Consider the following 13,700-nt stretch of genomic DNA (forward strand, 5'->3'; position numbering starts at 1 on the left):
CCTCCATTGTGGTAATTTCATGGAAATGATTACGTAGAAAGGTGTATGAAGACAGTGTTAAAATGACAAGAAGACAATAACCTTGCCTTTTATTCCTCACTTATCCAGAAGTCACAGTTGGAGACTGAAGGCAGAAAGAACTGAGTGTGGAACTTCAGAAGAATGGTAGCAGCTTCTTACAAGTATTTCCCAAATCCTAGTCTTATGACTTATTTCTTCTCACCAGGAATAAAAGATCACAATCTTTGATACCTACCTCAGTGTGAGCTGAAGTGCTTCTGGATATGCACATTCCTTTTCAAGATGAAAAAGAAATCCTAATTTTAGCTCTAGGCTGATAACTTTTAAATGTTCAACCAGATGAGTCTTACTGCTTTTGAGATCCCTGTGAAGACAGACGAGCAAGTTTCAAGTGATTTTAACAAGCATTTTAGTTTGGTCCCAGAGAACTAGCTAGCAACACTTGACCATTCCATTTTTTCCTTATGCTTTCTAAGTGACTTTGTAACCTCTGTGTGTTAGAACTAAGCTAAGGCAATAACTATTCACGCACTTTATGTATACATATAAGCAAACATTCAAGTGGAAGCGAGGGACTACTCACATACAGTTAAACCCATAAACAAAGTTTTTGCAGGACCAATATTTGAGGGGGTTAGTTTATATGTTAAGGCAGTAAACTGATTTCTTCATATCTGGAATGTGCTTGGGATTCTGGACTTTCCTTGAAATGCACAGGGTGAACATGAAATGGCCTTCTCCCAAGGACACAATGTCTAAAGAGGCAAAGATGGGTTTCACTTGACAAGCTCCTTGAATGTTCTTTCTGTCCTCATGTTAAGGGCCTAAACACTTGCTCCTACCACCTAGGAGCTGTGTGAAGCTAAATCCTACTCCTATCCTGCACAGGACCTAGGGGAGAAGGGATGCTAAGCCAGGCCATGCCTCTTGAAGTACATGCTCCCAGAGGGTGCTTCTCAGGGAGCAGTGCATTCCTCCCAGTCTACACTTGGCTATGCCAAAAACACATGGTCCATTTGTTTATATGTGCATGAATGGCCACCCTGTCCTGTTTGAGCACCAACGTACTAATAAGCAGGTTAAGACAAAATTTTATGCTGATGAGATACAGTTAGTTAATAAAGAGGAAGTGATAAAATCAACGTGAAGTAAATTGTGCAATCTTCTCTCATTTTCTAATAGCAGTAGAGTATACGGTACTTGTTCAGCTTGCACACCTGCGTGTGGAGAGCTCCGATCCTCATCATTGACACCACTGAAGGATGCAGGAACAAAAGCTTACTGGAGCCCTGAATGATAGGTAGGGTGGCAGGAAAGGTAGATGGTGATTCATGTTGGAGAGGACTGATTCAAATCCTTGTAAGTACAACATGGAGTGCAACATCATGATGCCTTCTTATTGCTTTTGTAATTTCTTATAGCCATGACATAGTCTTAGACATGATCACCTTCATGTTCTGGTACAGGCCACACAGCTCAAAGCGTAAAGCTGGCACAGCATCTGTTTTCCTGTCCTAGAGGAAAGAGGAATCATAGAATAGAATCATAGAATAGTTAGGGTTGGAAAGGACCTTAAGATCACCTAGTTCCACACCCCCCTGCCATGGGCAGGGACACCTCACACTAAACCATCTCACCCAAGGCTCTGTCCAACCTGGCCTTGAACACTGCCAGGGATGGAGCATTCACAACCTCCCTGGGCAACCCATTCCAGTGCCTCACCGCCCTAACAGGAAAGAATTTCCTCCTTAGATCCAACCTAAACTTCCCCTTTTTAAGTTTGAACCTGTTACCCCTTGTCCTGTCACTCCAGTCCCTAATGAAGAGTCCCTCCCCAGCATCCCTATAGGCCCCCTTCAGATACTGGAAGGCTGCTATGAGGTCTCCACGCAGCCTTCTCTTCTCCAGGCTGAACAGCCCCAACTTCCTCAGCCTGTCTTCATATGGGAGGTGCTCCAGTCCCCTGATCATCCTCGTGGCCCTTCTCTGGACTTGTTCCAACAGTTCCATGTCCTTTTTATGTTGAGGACACCAGAACTGCACACAATACAAAAAGATACCTGTTTGTATTCCATTTATTAGCTTCAGCTGCAACTCACATTGTTGTGTGCCTGTATCACATGTCAGATGGGACAAATAATTAGGCCCTTAATATCTGATGCCTCTTTACTACAAGGCCATGTTCTCCCGTATAGGTTGGTAAGACTGTGTCATAGAACAGTCCATGAAACTTAGTGTAAAAGTGATTTCAGATACCTTCCAGCGTTTTACCAGCACATAAACTGTTAGCTGCCCCTGGAAATCCTAAGCTACAAACAATGGGAGATGGTAACCTCTTGTGCATAGGATTTAAAACTATAGGATCACTGACCTTGAATCATGCATGTAGCCTGGGAAATCTAGAGTTAAGCAGCTTGCAAATCCATAAAAGCCAGCCACCAGTCTGAAGAATAGAAACCTTCTTCTAGTTTTCCTGCTGATATTCAATGTTGTTTCAATCAAAGTACAGGTAGCACTTGAAGAATGACAGATCTTGTGAGCTTTATGTACCAGTATAATGAGATTATGTTTCATGACCCTATTGCATTTGACTTTTACATTAGAGAATATGATTCAGGAATTCATTTGAACAATCCACAAAAATATAAATGAAAAGATTTTTTTTAAAAATTGCTGGTTTCTCATTAATTGCACATTGTAACTGACTCACAGGAAAGGAAGAATCATAATGAAGAAAATCAGAAATAAAAAGGGAACTACAATCTTAATGCATATCAGTACTGAAAAAATTACAAAAAATATCATGAAAAGCATAGAAAAATATATTTCTCTTACTAGCTTTATTCTTATAATATTATCACATTTAAAAAATACAATTTTAGAAAAAAAAAGAACTATAGCTTTTTGCAGTGATAGGCGACAGGTCAGAAAAGCATTTCAGAATAATTTTACACCTTTTAACCTTAAAAAATACTTTGCTGACAATTGAGAAAGGGCCTTAAAAGAAGCGCTGATAGGCATTCTCACAGCAGGGTTGCCATGTCCCATCACATAGCAGAGGGTTTCTGCATAATGTATCCTGTAATAAGAAGTGTACTGCAAATCACAAGGCTTGAGTAGCAGTTTTAAGAAAGTAATCCTTGGCATGAACTGCTATTAGTGATGACACTGAAAGTTTGTTACGTAAAACTCTTCAGAAGACACAAAGAAGGTAAACTGTTTAAAATTTTGATTTGAGCCTTGAAAGAACTACTTTATCATAGAAATTTGTCTGCATTAGAATACATATTTAGTGTTCTCTGTTTTTTCATTTTGCTTATGCTTGGACAGGCTTGTTAAACAAAAACTGCAGAGTTTAGTTAAATGAATGTCACTTTTCTCTCATTCTGCGCCACAAATGGTAATTGTTCAAAAAGTGTCTTAACAACTACTGGTGTTAATTATGAATGCTAATACAATCACTGATCTCTGAGAGTCCCCATGTTGCAAGCCCTTTACAAATGGGGTAAAAAACTAAAAAAAAAAAAGGCAATAATTCCAGTATAACAAAGACTAAATCAGTCCATCAAAGCACAGAAAGCTATATTCATGTTTGAATAGCTAGACTAATCAAAGTGGGATATGAATCTAGAAGAAACCTTGTTGAAATTAATTTTATTTTTGTCTGGAAATGTAAATAAAAGAAAACGTGAAGGGGCCATTTCCAGGCAAGTTCTTTTCAGTGTTAATGATGCAAATCAGAGAAGTTTCTCAGTCCCTGGGGAATCTTTTTGTCTTTCTCATTTCCATAAGAATGATTTTTAGGTGATTAAAATAAATTCTAATGGAAATAAAAATTCTTTATACTTTTCTCACAATACAGTTTAGTATGTATCTAAAAAAAAAAACAGAGTAGGAATTGACTTTAGAACTATAATAAAGCTTTTGAGGAGAGGATTGGTCACAAAATGGTTTTGTATTTCTAATGGAGACATTTTTGGTTGTCTTTAATAGTATTTCAGAGAAGTTGCAGTCATCTGAAAGCTTGATGTTTTAATGTATCTCCAGCATTTTCTCAGCAGCTCCTAATGGGGAATGAAGCATTTCATTGTGTTACTTTCTAAGTGAGTAGTATGAGAAATGGGCATCCACATAATAATTAAAAATTTGGCTTGCAATATTTTTAGCAAATAGATTTTTTTCAGAGCTAGATTCTTCTTGAATGTCAAGGACTGGACAGATAGTGAAATACTGGAGAAGCATTGATAATTTTAAATTACTTTTAATCTCATTTTTCCTCCAGAAAGAAACTACTGGAGTGACTCATTAAGGGGCTGCTATTAAACTGTAGCTTTGCTATAAACTCTGTTTAAGGCAGGATACACCACAAAGTGAGTGGTTCAGGACTGACTTTACTTTCCTTCTTTTTCCAGGGAGCAGGAAATGGCAAAAATGAAGATTAAAGTAGTTCATGTCACTTGCACATCCAGCACAGAGAACACCTCCCTCTCTCCCATGCGGGCATGTAGGGACTAAACAATGCTTTCCCCTACCTTGACCTACTCTGCGCCAAGTAGGCAATGTCAGACTCTGCTCATGCACACACACATGCACATGTGTGCACATAAATGTGTGCACATGCACACCTTCTTCTTGTGCAACAGAAGAAAGGGATAGCCTGCAGAGGAGTTGGATGAGCACCAGTCCTGCCACCCAGCACAACTCACCTCCATGCTGGCTGGAGAAGGCAGATAGCAATAATAAACATGGAGGAAGCTCGTGGCACTTTATGCATGTGCAGGAGCTGCTGCTGGGTTGCATGGCCAGAGGCACGGAAGACGACAGAAGGGGGAGTATGCTCTTGTTTTCCAGGCAGTGCTCAGCAAAAGCTCTCCATCCTCATGTTCACTAGTTGCTATAAACTGCTAAGGCCCAAGCAAAGAAGAAAGACGGTCTCTTGGGTGTGCTCGCAGCCACGGTCTCCAGTGACAACAGAGTAGAGATGGAGAAGCTGTACAGGGAGGCTTGAGGGAGGGGGCACAACAGCACACCAAGTCTCTGTGCTAGCCTTGGCACATGCACTCTTGTAGGTTTGACACCATCAATTAGGGAGGCTGCAGCCCTTCAGGAGTTTCACACAGAAATGTTTTCCCCTGAGTCCCCTCTTCAGCTACTAATGAGCCACCAAGGAGACTTGAGTTATCCCCAGCACTGCTTGGCTCCTGGGTCTGGGCTGTGGAGGAACATACAGAACTCTAGGGCTGGGGGGCAGGAAATATCTGTCCAAGGCAGATACACAGGTGTCTGATGCCTCTGTGACTGTGGGAAGTGATTGCCTCCTTGACCCTCCCATAGCTGCCGGCAGAAGACTTCCACCCCTGCCCCAGCCTTCCCCAGCTCTGAAGAGACGCACCCACAACTCCAAAGGGGAAGACTCATAAAATGTTCCTGGCTGTGGTGAAGTCAGAGGATTGCCAAGCTCTGACATGCAGCAGATATGAGTCAAGGGCCACAGAACATGAGAAGGGATCTAAAATCTGAAAACAAAGCAAAAAAATGCCTTTTAATCAACAGTACTTTTAAGCACTTTCTGACATTGACTTTTAACTGTTGTCTGCTGTCTGATATTAACATTAGAAATGTGGTTGTCTCCAAGCTGTTGTCCAGATCCTGAAGACACTCCATTTTTTGTTTCCTTAATGTTGAGAGTCCCACTGAGTCATCTGAACCCAAGATCCCAAGCTTTCAGAAGAAATACTATACACCTGACCAAATCATGAGCTGTGGCAACACCACCACTCCGTAAGTTTAAAGCCACTCTTCCTCTTTGTGTTTGAGTGAGGTAAGGACCAAATTCCAGGAAAGATCTTTGAAGCCTTTAAGGGGAAAAAGTAAATGCTATGGGAAACTCCTTCCCACCCCTCACTCCTCCTCATAGCAAGGTTCTGTTCTGTATGTCATGCCCCTTCATCCCCAAAACAGCTTGCACTGCTACTGTAACCAGCAGGGAGATCGGAGTAAGGTGCTCCCCAAGGAACCAGCTCCTGAACTGCAAAGGGCCAGCCTTGCCTGCCTGTGTGCACATGCTTGTTCACCTCCCTCATCATGGTAGGCTAAAACACTTCTTCCAAAGAAAATAAATAGCATGCAACTCTAACTGTTGGACGCAGCCAGTGGTTTTTGTAATCCTTTTTAAATGTCTACTGTCAAGTACATTTGCCCAGGATTTAGGAAGCTCTGGTCCCTCCCTTTTCTGGGATGATTCTATGACCTTGTAGCTTGGAATCTACTCATGTTTCAAGGAAAGATCTGAAGGGTAAAATCAGCCTTGTCAGCACCTTTCCTGCTGAGGACATACAACTACAGAGAGCTTGGGCTCCCCTTCAGGAAGAGTGAGATCTGAGATTAATTTCTCTCAGACAGAGGAAAGATTGCACCTAAATCCCCCATTTCCTAGGGAAATAGAAGAACATTGCAGATACTGGACAGATACTGATGCAGAATTTTACAGGGATCCCAATCTACCCCATGTGTAAAAGGGCATCTTACACACCAGATAAGCAGCTTGCTCAGCCTGCTAAGCCCTTTGCTGGTTGCAATATGAACTCCTCTCCCAAAATGGTCTGGGCTTGGAAGGCATTACGTGGAAGGGAATTTCAATATCAACTTATAAGAATCTCATTTGGTCTGGGACTCATTGTGTCCTGGTCTACTACTCACATGCCATGTTGTCAAGTGACACTTTGCAATGCACATCACGCAGACTTCCCTTGCCAGTTAGGTACAACTCCAATGCGCTCTCCTTTTTGTCTTCAAAATGTAGCATTATGGATTGCAGCCTAGTAGATGCCAAGCAGGGATGGAGCCTTTTCTGGAAAAAAGGTCCAGCAGACCTGCAGAAACGATAACTGGGAACCACACAGTGACATGAACTGGTGCGGAAATGCTGTCAGCTCATCGACTCAAAAACCTGTTTCAGACCATGCCATCTGCACACCTCATGGACTGCTTCTAGCCAGTGCCTTCTACTGCTGCTGTAGGCCTGGACAGGAATGCTTCTCCTGAAGCCCCATGAGCTGCTGCTTTCCCTCAGCAATGGCTATGTGCACACTTGTCCTGCGGTGTGGCTGGGGCTAAACGGGATGAAGTCAGACTGGGATGAGTCTTACAGTCAGACACAGGTTGCAAGAGCATACACTGATCAAGAGACAAAGAGGCTCATGATGTCTGCCCTGTCCATTCCCTGTGTTCATCTGGGCCATTCAGTAATTTCTTTGTGCCATTTTCATGGGAGATATTCCCACATCCTTAGTGGATGACAAAATGCGGTCATATGAGAAAACAGTTGGTTGTAACACAGACTTTGCTTCCCTTACCCTCTACGTCAAGATGGGATCAAGACTTTCCCCATGTGAACCCCAGGAGTATCTGCAAAGCAAATTGAAAGAGAAGCTATTTGCCAAACTACTCCGCTTAGGGCAGAAGAAGCAAGTGGCTGTCATCTTTTAGAGAAAAATGGGACAATCCCACAAAAAACTACTGTATCCTCAGGGCTAGACAGCCTCTAAACAGGACTTACAATTTTGAATTTAGGCCCCCTGTTTTTTCAAGGGGCCCAAATCCTACCTGATTCTGGCAGGGGTATGTGGAGGCCCCTCCTGTGGAGAGCTTCAAGTCACAGAGATAGTAAATACTCACCAGACTTTATGGTATCACTGGAATGAAACATGTTCTCATCCAGCAAAATTGCTTCTAGTGATCCTTTTATGGTTTTCTACGGAAGACCCTCTTTAAATTTTCCGGGCAATCCTTTCTGGCTAGGTCCTGCTCACCTGTTATATCCCCCAGAGAAGTGATATGAGCTGGGATAGTTCTGGTGAAAGGTGCAATAGGATTGCTTTAAAAGTGTCAGAAATGCATGTTCAGAAATGTGAATCTTTCTTCACCAAAACCCCAAATTAGCTGGGATAAGAAATCCTGTTATAATTATATAACAAGTTCATTAATCTGGAAGAATCATAAAAAACCTGCTAATCCTAAAAGATAATCCTAAATGCAACCACAATGCATTTAGATTTCAGTAAGGATAAAATATACCCCAGAGTACAAGAACAGGAAGATCAGCCTATCTCATATTTGAAGAAAGACATAGCTCTGTTGATTTCTCTCTGCTCCCAGGTATTCATTCACCAAAAGAGGAATTCTCAAGAGGAAGCTCTTGTTATTGTGTTTCTCTCTGATGTTTCCTTACCATAGCCTGTAATGGAAGAGACTGGAAATGCATCATACATTTGCAGTGGTTTTGATGGGTGCTTTTGACATTTCCTAGGGGAAAAGGTAGACACTGAACAAGCTGCGTTTGTGGTAGGGATGGCCTTTGGGTTTGCTTTAGAAATTCGGATTTAAAGACCCAAATAAGTCTTTCTGTGTCTTGGATGAACTTCACTCTTACTTTTTGGTCCTTGGCAATAGCACCTCAAGCCACACAACCCAACGCTTAGAAAATTCACCCACATCCCAAACTTAAAAGCCTTGCTTGCATTAGGTCTGCAGCCTCTCAAAACGTTGTCTCGGGAAAGATGCCCCCTGCCCCTCCTCCTCCTCCTCATCCACCCATCCATTGTCTCTTGGCAGCAAGGCATAAAGGAGTTAACGAAGGAGCCAGCAAGGAGGTATGATGGGGTGATGTCAGAATATTTCCAGGGAAAGAATGTGTTGGGGGCGCTGGCCGGGCGCAGGGGCTGGGGCTGGCGGCCCCCAGCCCCACCCCGACATTCTTCTTGTCCGGTTCCCACAGGCGGAGAGTGGCACGGGGGGTCAGAGTGGACGAGCACAAAGGGAGACCCCCTGCTGCCAGGGCCATCGTGCTGGGCTGTCACTGCTACTAATTCATGACTTCACCTTTAATCTCACTGATCCATTATAGGTTAAAAAGAGACCCATTTTACAGCTGACAAGATTGAAGGGAGCGCAACTCAGGACCTGGGCGGGGGGAGAGAAAAAAATAAGGGAGAGGAGAGGGAAGGAGAAATAACCCCCTCCAAAGTTTGTAGAATTAAGACCCATCTTCTAAAAACAGATTTTGTGCATTTTTCTTATCCTTTCCCTTGATTATGAAGATATATATTTTATGAGGTAAGCTGATAAACACAGCTAATCCAGAATTTTAGCACATGGGGTGAGAAGAAAAAGGAATGGGGAGGAAAGGGGAGACCAGGGAAGGAAAAAGAGTAATATTTTAGGAGCACGGCTGCACAATGGAAAGGAGGGGAAGCATTGAAATGTGTGCTTTAGAACGTGTTTGGTGAGGTCATCATGGGGAAATGACTAAGAAATTTATGAAATGCTGATGTCAAAGGTAAGCTGATAAAATCGACATTGATTCAGTAGAGTAATAAACATATGTGTGTGGCACTTACAGCATGTTTACAATGACACAAATACTTAATGAATTCTCAGAAATCATTAGTCCTACTGTGCTGTGGGCTGTAGATGAAGTCTCCAGAAGTAATTCTGCTTTTTATTTTCATTAGTAGGACAATTGCTTCCAATTTGTACTTTAACAAACATTTTTACGCTGTTATGTTGCAGCAACTAAAATGCGTGTTCTCAGTGAATTTCAGAAAAAAGCAAATAGGAAAAAAAACAGGAAAAGAAAGTTTCTAAAAAAAAAAAACTGAAAAAAGTTACTGAAAAAAAAAATTGCCATAGACCTGTGAAACGCTTGCAAGAATTTTTTTTCTTTTTAGCATATAGCAAGGAATTCAACATTCTTGCATTTCCTGATTTTGTCCTACATGCGTGAGGATTCTGTAGGTATCTGTGTGCAGTGCTAATTAAGGGTGTGGGGGTATCGATCCTTAGGGGTTTTGATTTCTCTATGTGCTCTTTGACAAAAAACTCCAGAAGCAGTTTTATTTAGTCCACCAACCAGTTTATCTCTCCTATTTCCCTGATGGTATCAGACAGCACTGAAGCCCAAGAAAGGTGATTGTTAGTGGATTCTCACTGTCTTTCGCCCTTGAACAGCTGGAACCACATCTCCTCGGATTTTGCAATGTAAGTATGTATATTTATACTGCCAGACATGTACAGTTTTTGTGTTTGCTATGGCACCCTATTCCTTCCTTTCTTCGCTCCCTGCAGAAGAGCCCTGGGAGTCACTAGCATTGTGATTTTTGTGAGTGCCCTGCTGCTATGAAGTGATGGTGGAGAGCAGGGAGGGTTATTGTAAGGGTGCAAATCACTGTCTGAAATTTGCAAAGATTTGGGGGTTTCTGGGATTCCTGGACAAAGTCTTTGAAGGACATCAGCTGCCAGCATCTTTTGTGGGAAGATGCAAGAGAGAATGGGGACCTTCATATGAGGCACTCTGTCAGCTGAAGTCAGTGATGAAAATTCTATTGAAAAGAGCCTCAGATCAAATAAAAACCTGATTTCCTAAGAGTGACACTGCCTGCAAATGGAGGCAGATTGAGGCCCGTAACTGGCCAGCGCTTTGGACACATTCTGCTTACTTTAGTCACACAAAATGACGTATTGATGCAAGTTTCCAGGATCCAAACAGGCAGTCCTTTCATAGGCAAAAGCCCTAATGAAGTCACTGGCAAGCAGCCTTGCTGGCCTAAGGCCTGCAGGCTATTTCTCTAGTCAATACACTAGACCTAATCTTATACCTCTTGAGCATCAAACTCCATGTGTATTTTCTGCAAGTATTTGTTCTCTTTCTGCAAAAGTGCAAGATTTGTGTGCTGTGGAGAGCAGTGTCAGTGAGCAGCTGCTTTTCCTTCAGCATGAGTTGTTCAATATATAGACTTCATTTGCTACTGCCTGGGCAAAACCAAACTGCAGTGCTGAGGCACGGGACAGCGAGGACTTAGACTGCCAAATACAAACCTCCTATTTTAATATGGAAGTGTATGTTTGAAAACAAAAAAGGGATTAAATTGAAAAAGAGGCTTCAGAGGATATTATGAAAATATGGATTTAACCTGATAATCTTCTGAATGCTTCTAATTTAGTAGAACACATTAACTCCTCCTGTAAGGTGTCTGCAGTCAGTGGAGCTATCTTAACAATGAGTGAGAGTTATCTTGCGGAGGGATTTTGTTAGCTCTTTCTAAGTATTGTCCTTTCAGCTTCTGATCAATCAGCTGAATTTGTTTTCTCATTTCTGAAAGTGTGAGAAATATAGATTGGAATCGCAGCTTCACAAACTACCTTGGTTCCAAACTATCATCAAACATGAAAAAAATCATAAGGATGTTTCTGGGGGATGCTTTGTTTTAGGTGTGGAACCCATGTTCTTTCTTTCTGAAATTTTTGAATGAAATCTTTCCCCCAAGCAAACATTATAATGTGCTGCTCAGGTAATAAAGTAAAAAGCAGCTTTTAGAGCCAAAAAATTTTCATCTTCTTGTCCGCAATCCTCAGAAAATGATAGAGTGAATAAAATCCTTCTCAGCTAAAACATATTTCTTCTAAGTTGCATAAAGCTTCTGTAATGCACCTGCAGGCAGGGTTCAGAGGGAGCCAGGAAAGCAACCTCTGTCTCCTTTGGCTGAATTGAGGCTGAACTGGATGGCAGCAACTTGGCCTAGAAGTAAAGGAAGAGGGAAGGGAGGCTATCCAGATTACTAATTAATTATAAGTCCTCCCTGTAACCATGTCCCTTTGCAGTTCATGCAAAAAGACCCGTAAATCTCTGCCTCTGGCTGCTCCCACCTCTGGCAGCTCAAGATCTGGTCTAAGCCCACAGGTGGGCTCACAGCTCAAACTCAGACCAGAACTGCGAGGATGAGCATTTTGGGAAAAGTACACTATGAAACATCCTCAGGGGTGGGTATCTCTCCCTCAGGAACTCTGAGAAATGGAGCTATAAAGGTAGCATGGTGCACCTTTTGAAAGGCAAGATTTCGTAGGCTAAAGGAAACAGAGATTGTAATTTCATGAGAGAAAGGGTCTAAGTCTCAAGCATATCTGAAAACATAGCCTTTAAATATTTAGCTGTCTCTGGGAGATAACTTCCTTTGACAGCCTGCATCCATGTCATTTTCATACTTGATATGCTATAAATCAATCCTTGATATTTGATGACAATCAACTAATACTGGTCTTTATCACAACAAGCTCACAGTACCTCATTCAGCATACTCAACAAGTTCTCTTTCTATCTGCTTTTAAAACATGAAACTAATCCATTGTAAGCCCCATAACAAGGAGCCACTCACAGAGTGAAAGTATAAGCAGTGCAGTCTTAAATTATACTGTACTTGTCTCATTACTTCTGTCATTAAAGCCACAGGTATGAAAAGACGTAGAGTAGGATTTTCCTGGTGCTTGCCAAGGGAGTTAGTAGTGCATGGTTTAATTAAAATGCATTATTATACCAGGGCCTTTTCTTTTTTAAAATGAAGTCAAGGACCCTACTGAAGACAGAGACATTCATGCACCCAAATCTGTGTCAGTGTCCTGCTGGAATTGAAAGCTTTTGCACAAACATCTGATTGTAGAGTCGGAATTCAACAAAGCAAGAAGAAACAGGCTGAAGACCAACTACCTAAATAGATGCAGTGGCCTAGAGGGTGGGAAGTGGAACTGAGAGAACAATAAATGAAGAAACAATAAAAAGGTCAAGCACTTATTCAGGATTCATAAGTACAAATGTTGCAGTTAAACTATTGCATGCATGAAGTGAAAAAGTTGATCCCTTCTCTTCATTTATTTTTGTTTTCCTCTCCTTATTTCTTTTTTTCAGTTTATCAATACCACTGAGAGAATTCTTGCTTGCAGTGGACTAAAAGAACTCCAATTATGAGATGCAAATAGTGAAGGTACATGGGAGCAGCCGGACAGTAAGGAGTACTCTTGACTGGCTTTGGGAGACCGCACTGCATTCAGAGAGCAATACGTTTCATGCACATGGTGTTGGAAATTGTTGGTGCAGAAACATGACCCTCCTTTATTCCTCATTTCACATAGTGCTGGCTTGGTCAGGAACAGCTGGATGAGAGAACCCCTACTTGCTGTGTAAGGGAACTGACACAATGCACACATGGCAATCATGATTCTCCAAGACCCAGAGTTTGCAGAGCAGCTGCAGTGACCAGAGTTCCTTGCCTTATGGGTGGCTCATGGGTGGCTCTTGTGCCGACCCGTGTACTGAGGCTGTAGGGATGCAGGAGGCAGGTGTGCCCACGTGGGGCTGAAGGGCTGTTGAGGAGAATGGAAGAAAGAGGTCACCACATCAGGAATTGTTTAGTTTAGTACTACTCAAACCACTTTTAACAGCCATCAGACCAACCTCTCTTGAAAAGGATGAAAGAAGGCCAATATGGCACATTGCGGTTGTTGAAACTTCCATATGTGGTACCTTCAAGGGCTCCCTTCAGCACTGGTGTGACCCATCACTGCTTCTTAGGAAAATGTATATCCTTTTCCTGAGTCTTAGCTTCTTGGGGTTTTTTTGTTGTTTTGTTTTGTTTTATTTTAAGTGTCCCAAACATTCTGTGGTGCTATTTATATGCCTCCTCCTCTCTATCCTCTTCCTGCTGTGCATATGTTTCTCTGCTCTTCGGTGTTTTTTCCTTAGTACATGCTTCCCTGTACCATGGTCCCCTCCTCCTCTTCGCCTCCTGCCTTATCATCTTCTCCCATAGGCAGTTTGTCTGCTGCTTGTATAGTGCTTTCTTCATTCTCTG

The 13,700-nt window shown here is 42.2% G+C and overlaps 1 long non-coding RNA gene across 1 annotated transcript; it reads right to left on the bottom strand.

The window, feature by feature from the left end:
• Nucleotides 1–5,561: 5,561 nt before the first annotated feature.
• On the bottom strand, nucleotides 5,562–8,546 carry LOC133279186 (uncharacterized). The gene is made up of 3 exons (XR_009746798.1): nucleotides 8,098–8,546; nucleotides 7,699–7,832; nucleotides 5,562–5,876 (listed from the first exon to the last, which is right to left on the bottom strand). It is a non-coding gene; the product is annotated as an uncharacterized LOC133279186 (long non-coding RNA).
• Nucleotides 8,547–13,700: the final 5,154 nt, after the last annotated feature.

The sequence above is a fragment of the Pezoporus flaviventris genome, unplaced genomic scaffold, assembly GCF_033815535.1.
Source record: "Pezoporus flaviventris isolate CSIRO_AGI_PZ_B2104156 unplaced genomic scaffold, CSIRO_AGI_Pfla_v1 ptg000072l, whole genome shotgun sequence".
In the NCBI taxonomy this organism is placed as follows: Eukaryota; Metazoa; Chordata; class Aves; order Psittaciformes; family Psittacidae; genus Pezoporus; species Pezoporus flaviventris.